The 8722-nt window shown below is 56.9% G+C and overlaps 1 long non-coding RNA gene across 1 annotated transcript; it reads left to right on the plus strand.

Moving 5' to 3' along the window:
* Nucleotides 1-7159: 7159 nt before the first annotated feature.
* LOC116542584 lies at nucleotides 7160-8495 on the plus strand. The gene is made up of 2 exons (XR_004265276.1): nucleotides 7160-7871; nucleotides 8063-8495. It is a non-coding gene; the product is annotated as an uncharacterized LOC116542584 (long non-coding RNA).
* Nucleotides 8496-8722: the final 227 nt, after the last annotated feature.

The raw sequence follows: 8722 nt of genomic DNA on the forward strand, positions 1-8722 counted from the left end.
TACACCTGCTCACGCCTTCCCTCAGATTCCGGGAAGTGGCAGAGTCAGGTGTGAAAAGGCCAAGGCCCTCTTTACAGCCTGCAGGCAGCCCCAGGCAGGGGAGGGTGGACTTGGAGGAGGGGAGGGGCCCCTTCGGGGATGTTTCCATTTGGACCTGGGATCTGTGGGCCACCAGAGACCTAGAAGCAAACACGTCTGGCCAGCAGCAGAATCAGCGCTCAGAGTGTGAAATCAAACATTCCTAGGAATGGAAGCTCACTCAGCTCTTCAGGCGAATGGACACCTGGCCTTCGGAGCTGGGAGAGTTTCACCCTCCCCGCCCTGGGGTCCGTCCTGGGGCTTCCTCCTTGATCCTCCACAGAAAATGCTAAGAGCCCGAGAAGGTTGTGAAGTGTGTGTGTGTGTTTGTGTGTTGTGTATCTGTATGTGTGTCTGTGTGTTTCTGTGTGTGTTTGTATGTGTGTCTATGTGTCTGTGTGACTGTTTATGTGTTTGTGTCTGTGTGTTTCTGTGTGTGTTTGTGTGTATTTGTGTCTGTGTTTGTGTGTCAGTGTGTGTCTGTGTTTGTATGTGTGTCTGTGTGTGTTTCTGTGTCTCTGTGTGTGTGCGTGTGTGTGTACTGGGAGGGCAGTGGTCCCATCTCCTTGGGGGCATCAGGCTCTGCAGCAGGTTCCAGCATCTTGGCAGGAAGGGGCAATGGCCTCACCCACACTGTCCAGGCAGGCCTCTTGTCTCTTGGGACCCTTTCAGCCGGCACAGGTGCCTTCTCTGCCTGGCCTAAGACATCATCCATCATGGTGGTGTTTCCAATGGCAGTGGGGCGTCGGGGGGAGTGGAGATTTTGGGGCTGCAGTCTTCCCCAGCCCAAGGTGCCACAGGGCCTGCCCTGGGATGCGGGTTCCTGCCAGAAGCGCGTTTGCTGCCTGGAATCCTGGGGAACGTGGGCTCCTCCCCAGCCAAACTGGGGAGCCCCAGCAGCAAGGTGAGGATGGATTTAGGGGATCATGAAAAGCAAAACCCAAACCAGACCCCAGTAGAAATCCCCTGGGGAGTTGGGGTCATCCTGAACCAAGGGGAGGGAGGAGAGGGGCTGCGGCCAGGGCCAGGGTAGTGAGCGGGGAGGAGGGTGAAGCTCTGCTCACGGGAGTCGCCCATGGCCCAGGCTTGGTGGGGGGTGGGCACACAGATGCCTGTGGGTGGAAGCTGAGCAGTGGGGAGTTTCTCATCAGTTCAGCCGCCCTCCTCCAAGCCCCAGGCTGGCCTGGACTACTTAGGGAACCCTTGGGGTCAAAAGTACACCCACCCCCTATAACTCTTCCCAAGGGCATGGATACTTGCAGGGAGGTAGGGAGACCAAATACCTTGGTTCAGGTTACAGGGTTTTTCTAAAAATCAGGAAAAGGTGAAGATGTAATCACAGCACTCAGGTGGAAACTCTGCAGCCGGGTTTCCAAACTAGAACCCACTGATGATGGGATTCAGGTGTCCCTGAACTTGGATGGAAAAACACTGGATCTTTATTTTCACCCACCTCTAACCTAAAGTGAGGGTTCCTCAATTATTAATGCAGCCAGAGGACCTGGCGGTCCCCTCAGAACCTGGAACTTCACCCTCAGCAAAGTCCTGTGTATTTTCCCCTTGGGCTTCAGTGGCTTTGGGGCCTTGAAGCCTCATTTTTGTTCCTGTTTCAATACTGTTGGTCATGAGAGCTGCTGCTAGATTTGAATCAGATTTTTTTTTCTGTTGCCCAGCCTGGAGTGCAGTGGCACAATCTCGATTCCCCGGCCTCAGCCTCCTGAGTAGCTGGGATTACAGGCATGCACCGCCACACTCAGATGATTTTTGTATTTTTAGTAGAGGTGTTTCACCATGTTGGCTAGCCTGGTTTTGAACTCCCGACCTCAGGTGATCCACTCGCCTCGGCCTCCCAAAGTGCTGGGAGCCTGCGCCTGGCCTGAATCAGCAGATTAACAAGAAAGCTCCAATAACATTTACTTTATTATTTTGGTGACCGTATTTCAACATAGTTGGTGTATTAGTCGGTTCTCACACTGCTATAAAGATACTACCAGAGACTGGGTAATGTATCAACAAAGGAGGCTTTATTTATTTTTTGAGGCTGAGTTTTGCTCTGCTGCCCAGACTGGAGCGCAATGGTGCAATCTCTGCTCACTGCAACCTCCACCTCTTGGTTTCAAGCTGTTCTCCTGCCTCAGCCTCCTAACTGGGATTACAGGTGCACACCACCACACCTGGCTAATTTTTGTATTTTTAGTAGAGACGGGGTTTCACCATGTTGGCCAGGCTGTAACTTCTGACCTCAAGTGATCCACCCACCTTGGCCTCCCAAAGTGCTGGGATTACAAGCATGAGCCACCTGGCCCAGCCCACAGAGGAGGTTTAATTGACTCACGGCTCTGCACGGCTGGGGAGGCCTCAGGAAACTTACAATCATGGTGGACGGGGAAGCAGACATCTTCTTCACAAGATGCAGGAGAAAGAAGTGCAAGCAGGGGAAATTCCAGAGGAAGCCTGGGCCCAGGTGACTACTGAGGCCGGGAAGTCCCACGCCTGCCCCCGGCTCGCTGGGACCCAGGGGAGTCGGTGGTGCAGTGTGGTCTGAGTGAAGGCCCGAGAGCCGGCGGGGGGTGGTCAATGGCGTTATTCTTAGTGCCAGGGCCAGAGAAGGTGAGGTGAGTGTCCCAGGTCAAGCAGCGCCACAGGGAGAGAGGGGCCTTCCTGCCTTCTGCGCTATTCAGGTCCTCAGCGGATTGGGTGACGCCACCCACCCTGGGGAGGGCGGCCTGCTTTACAGAGCCCACTGACTCAAATGCTGGTCTCATCCAGGAACACCCCCAGACAGCCCCAGAAATACCGTTCAATCCGGCACCCCGCGGCCAGGGGAGCTGACGCATAAAGTTAGTGGCCACACGCCCGTGTGAGAGGGCGGCGGCGGGCGCTGCTGCTGTCTGGACTCTGACCTCGGCCGTGTGGGTCGCTGCAGCCCCCGCCCTGGATGTCCGTAGCTCCCACCCAGCAGGGAGGAACCTGCCCCACCACCCACCGTCCACTGACCTGATCGCTAAGCTCCAGCGTGCAGGGGCAGCGGTGTCGGGATTGCTCACCTGGACCCCACGGCCACGCCCCTGTCTACCAGGGTTCGGGATTGCTTTTGGTCTCATGGACTTCACCACGTGTGAGGGTTCCCAGGTCAGCCCCTTCCCTGGCCCCTCCCTACGTCCATAACCATCTAGAGGCTCTCGCCACACACGCCTGCCTTCCGTCCTACACAGCCTCTTAACTGAGCTTTAAAATTTGTATACATTAAGGCTCACTCTTGCTGCAAAGTTCTATGGTTTTGACAGTCGCATAGTGTCATGTCTTTGTCAGTACGGTGTCGTTCACATTAGTTTCATGGCCCTAAAAACCCCCTGTGCTCCACCCATCCAACCACTTCTTCTTTCCCAAACTCCTGACAACAGCTATTTTCACAAATGTATTTTTGTGGTGGGTTTTTGGTGAACAATTTTATCAAATTAGAAATATTTCATTTGTTTCAACTTCTAATTTGCTCAGAAATTTTTAAAAAGTCACCAATGGCATTACTTGAGACATTGGGACACTTTTTGCCCTGTCATCTAGTCAGAGGGTATTTGCATGGATTGGATTCGGATATTAAACCTTCCTTGAATTCCTGGGAAAAACCGTTAGATCTATCAGGTCCCAGCAGGAAAGAGACTCACATTTAGACTGTGTTACTTGCAGCAGGGTGTAACAAAGGGGCTCTTTATGAAGGTGGGGCAGAGAATTGGAAACTTCAAGGGGCAGTGCATGCCCCAGGGCTGGCCAAAGGCATGCCTGGTGAAGAGAAGTTTCTGGAATGTGAAGGAGAGTGCTGTGGAGAGGAAGACTCCTGGAGAAGAGCCATGACATTCCCAAGGTCACCTGACACAGTCGTCTGCCATCGTCTGCAGATCACATGTCAGCTTATTTAGCAAGCCCAACAGAAGGGACAGGAAAACTTACTATTACAAACACATAATTCTCCCCAGATGGACATGATAAATTCAACGCAATCCTAATCAGAGTCTCATTGGGCTTCAATTTTTTAAAAGAAATCAGTAAATGTACTCTCCATTTTACATGGAAGAATACAGATTAAAAGCAGCTAAGATGGCTTGAGAAAGCAGAAGACAGACAGGGTGCTTGCTCCTGCAAAGCCAAGTAGCTGAAAGCAGCAATGGAAGAGGCTGGGCCAGTGGAGGGAGACCCAGGATGCCCTGGGTAGGGCTGGGTGGGAGAGAGGGCTCCGCCAGTTGTTTCTTCCTGGCACCCTGTGGAGCTGAGGTTTGCCTAATTAGTACCTATGCTTGGTGGGGAGGAAATGACAGCAGAGGGCACCAGGCTGCTGCTTCTCACTTCTGGGCCTCCAGGGTCCCCAGGCAGGCATGCCTATCCTGGCAGGCAGGTCTCGGGCCTCAGGTCTGAACATCTGAATGTCTGTGCACCCCTGCTGGGGCCCCTCTCCGTCCTGCGGGCCCCTGGTGCTGGCTGGGGCTCCCTGAGGATGCCTGGGAGGCTGTGGGTGCTGCAGGCGCTGTTGGCTGGTTATAGTCACAACAGCCCCCCGAAGTGGGGTGGGGGCACCTTTCCTCCCACTTCACAGAGAAGGAAATGGGTCCTGAGAGGTAGCAGCTTTCCCATGTGCAGGTGGGGCCAGGACTTGAACCCAGGTCCCTGAGGACCTGAACCCAGGCCTCTGCTCTTTCTCCCCAAGCTTCCAGACAGAGAAGGGGAGGGGGTGGCAACGGTCATTGGGAGGGGCTCCAGATGGAGGTCGGGGCAAGGGAGTGCCCGGTGGGCGGCCTGGGGTGGAGGCACTCAGGGAGCCCAGATTGGGGCACATGGGAGGAGGAAGTCCCCAGAGGACGCAGGCCCTGCCATTGTGCCTCCAAGGTCAGAACAACCCACACTGGCCAGGCAGGACTTGCAGCTCCCGGCCACAGCCATCAGAGCGGAAGTTCATGTCTCAGCTGAGGTGTCAGATGCACCTGGCCCTCTGCTAAAAATACTCAGGCAGTGTGGGGTCCAGTGGAGTGCTGCAGGGTGGGTCTGGGTGGGGATCCCAGCGAAGCCAGAACAGGTGCCCATGACCTGCAGAGTGGCACCATGTGGCAGGGTGGGAGGATGCTGGGCCTGCAGACCAGCTCCACGGGGGAAACTGAGGTGGGGTGGGAAGGGTGCGGCTAGTCGCTGGCCCTCAGAGTCCCTGTTTGTGGCTTTGCTGGTACATTGTGAAGCCTGTGCAAGGTGGGAGGCCAGAGGCCATAGGCTGGCGGGAACCTGAGTGTCCTGGGCTGCCCAGAATGTGCTGCCTTAGTTTACCCAGCTCTACCACGCAGAGATCAACTGAGCTCGCCCCTCCCTTTCTCACCGGTGGTCAGTAAGATTCGGGTGGTGCAGGACATTGCCTGAACAGACGTGGAGGTGGAGGGGGGTTGAGGTGGAGGGGGCTGTGGCGTACTCTGCAATAATGGGGGGGCAGGTGTTGGACGCTGGGGTACTAGAATCAGGCCCTGTGACCTCAGGGAGGCTTACCTGGCTTCTGGTTCCCAATCCCCTGCTGGGGTACACCGCAGATGGGAGTCCCTCTCCTGATGCAAGGGTGGGGCAGGAGCAGGGAAGCTTCAGAGGGAGGGGCTCTGCACTGGGAAGGAGGGAGGGTCCTGAGGAGGAGGGGGCCCTGTCACTGGTCAGGGCGGGTCACTCTGACGTCAGTCTCACTGTCGAGGGGGTAATGTTGCTGAGACCTTTGTGGGCTTGGGGTTCCCGTGGCCCCCACCAGAATCCAGGACTACCAGGGTAGGGGGTGCTGGTGGCTTCTGAGTCCCTTCCCACACTGCCCCCACAGCAGACCCCTCCCAAGAGATTCCAAACACTCCCCACTACTCGGGAAGGGTGGAGCCCCCTTCCTCTGGGACCTCCTGCCCGGAGTCACCTCCTCTGGGCCTGCGTAGCCCTCCTGGAGAGGGAGTGCAAGGAAGGTGCAGCTGGAGGGCTTTTGGGGATCACCGGCCAGCAGCAGGCAGACAGAAAGACTCTGGGAGTCAAGCTCTGACTTTTTTTGAGACAGGGTCTCGCTCTGTCACCCAGGCTGGAGTGAAGTGGTGCGATCTCAGCTCACTGCAACCTCCATCTTCTGGGCTCAAGTGATTTTCCTGCCTCAGCCTCCCAAAGTACTGGGATTATAGGCCTGAGCCACCACTTCCAGCCTAAAGTGGACATTTTCATTGTCAGCTTCTTAATTTCCACGAGAGAGGGCAGGAAGCTAAATCAGCTGGCTTGGTCCCACGGCAGGGGTTTGAACCCCGCTGAGGGGAGCCTGCCTTTCAATTGTGGGGCTGCCTCAGGGGCCTTTGATTTTGCATTGACGGGATGGTTGTACCACTCACCTTCTAAACCAAGACACCTTTGAGAGAGAAACAGGTGCTCCTACCGTGACCCCAGGATCGCAGGGATGGGGCTGTCTACCTGCAGCGCTGAGGCCAGGCTCAGGCCGACGGGCTGCAGGCAAAATGCATGTGTTTCTTGCTGTGTAACAAATGCCCTTCAAACCTAAGTCCCAGAGATCATGCATTTTGCTCCCAAATCTGCAGTTTGGGCAGGGCTCCCCAGGACCGTCTCATCTCTGTCCATGTGGCATTAGCTCACTCAGCATGGTGGCTGGGGCCCAAGAGTCAGCCTCCCGGGAGAACAAGACAGAGGTGCGTGGACTCCACAGCTGTGAAAAGAAAATCCGTAATGTCGTAATGTAGGTGGTTACATCAGGGCAATGTAAAAAGGAGTTGGGAGGGCAGGGCCTGGGACGGCAGGGGTTGGGAGGGCAGGGCCTGGGACGGCAGGGGCTGGGAGGGCAGGGGCTGGGAGGGCAGGGCCTGGGAGGGGGGGGGGGGGGGGGGGGGGGGCTGGGAGGGCCTCCCACTCCCAGGCTCAAGCGATCCTCCTGCTTCAGCCTTGTGAGTAGCTGGGACTACAGTTGTGAGTCATCACGCCTGGCTGATTAAAATGATTCTTTTTTTTTTTTTTTTTTTTTTAACGGAGAGGGGGCTCTCACTATGTCGCCCAGGCTGGTCTTGAATTCCTAGGCTCAAATGACCAGCTCACCTGGGCCCCACAGAGTGCTGGGATTACAGGCGTGAGCCACTGTGCCCAGCCCAATCCAGCTCACTTCTGCTGTCCTCTGTCAGCAGAGACCCAAAGGCCTGCCCAGGTTCGAGGGGAGCAGACAGAGCCCTGGCTCTTGACGGGGAGAGGCAGGGATGGGGGGCTTGCGGGATAAGAGATGGGGTGGTGGTTGTCGTGGGACCCATCAGCTGCAGGAGGCCTGGGAGATGGCGCTGCTCTTGCAGGGAACATCTGGGTCCTGCGGGACAGCTGCTTCTCCAAAGCGGGTGCACGCCCAGAGATACTGCTCTGCTCACAGGGGTTTGTGCCCGTGCCCTGCCTGCACAGTTTTCTGCAGGCTCTGGAGTAGCAGCCATGCACACGGTTTCTGCTTCCTCTTTCTTGACATGCACTAGCCTAGCCTGTGGGTGCCAGGACCCCACATGCTCTCGGTTCCTCTCTGGATGAGTGAACCCAGGTGGCCGTAACAGAAGGCCTCAGCCTGGGTGGCTGAGACAACAGACATTTCCTCACAACTCTGGAGCCTGGAAGTCCGAGATCACGGTGCTGTGATGTCAGTGCTGGCTTCCGGTGAAACCCTTCTCCTGGCCTTGCTGCGTCCACCCCGGAGGGTGGGGGGAGCTCCTCCTCCTCCTGGAAGGCCATGGCCCTGTTGGATTGGAGCCCACCCTTATGACCTCGTAAAGGTCAGTCTGTTTCCAAATCGGTCACATTGGGGGTTGTGGTTTGACATAAGGGTTTTAGGGTCACACTTTAGTCCACAGCACCCTCCCACCTCCCTGGCTGCCCCAGCTCTGCCTCTGCCACCCCCTCCTCTCCCTGGCACTTGCCTCCTCTCCCCTCTGGAGAGGGGCTGCGCCCCTTCTCATCTGTGAAGACCCCTGAGTGCGCTGAACCCAGCAGGTCCTGCCCTGCCTCCGGCTCCTGAGCTCTCTGCGGCATCCGCCCCCGACCTCCCAGCCCTCCACCTGCAAGTCCTCGGAAACACACAACTGAAGAGGCTGAAAGAGCTGTGACTCGCCGCCCGCCCCACCATCTGCTCCTGCCTCCCGGGGCACCCCACCGCTTTGTCCGGAATCGCCCTGCCTTCCTCCACTGCTCACCACCTCCCCTGCCACCACCAGGCCCAGGGGCCGAAATCGTTCTACGTGCTCTGCGTCCCTCCTCTCTGGCCTGAGGGCAGTCTGCTCCCAGGGGAGCTGGCAGGGTGCTGGTCAGCCACAGATGCAATCCGGCCACGGCTCCCGCCTCCCTGCACGTTACAAACATGCAGCCATTTTCCTGCTGTTAGAGTGAAGTTCCGAACCACAGCCCTGAGGCCCCGTCCCACGTGGTCCCGCTGCCACCAGCCTCGTCTCAGACCCCTCTCGGGCTCCAGCCGCCCTGACTCCAGAGCCAGGCATGTGCCTCTTCCCGCCATCCCCAGGCCCTTTGCACGTTCGGCCCCTACTGCCCGAGTGCTCACCACGGCTCCGGTTCAATCTGACACTCTATTTTTTCCTTGGAGAGTTAAGTGGAAGTTATATGCTTTATTTCT

Source organism: Sapajus apella, unplaced genomic scaffold (genome assembly GCF_009761245.1).
Source record: "Sapajus apella isolate SASKATOON/1434 unplaced genomic scaffold, GSC_monkey_1.0 scaffold170, whole genome shotgun sequence".
Lineage (NCBI taxonomy): Eukaryota > Metazoa > Chordata > Mammalia > Primates > Cebidae > Sapajus > Sapajus apella.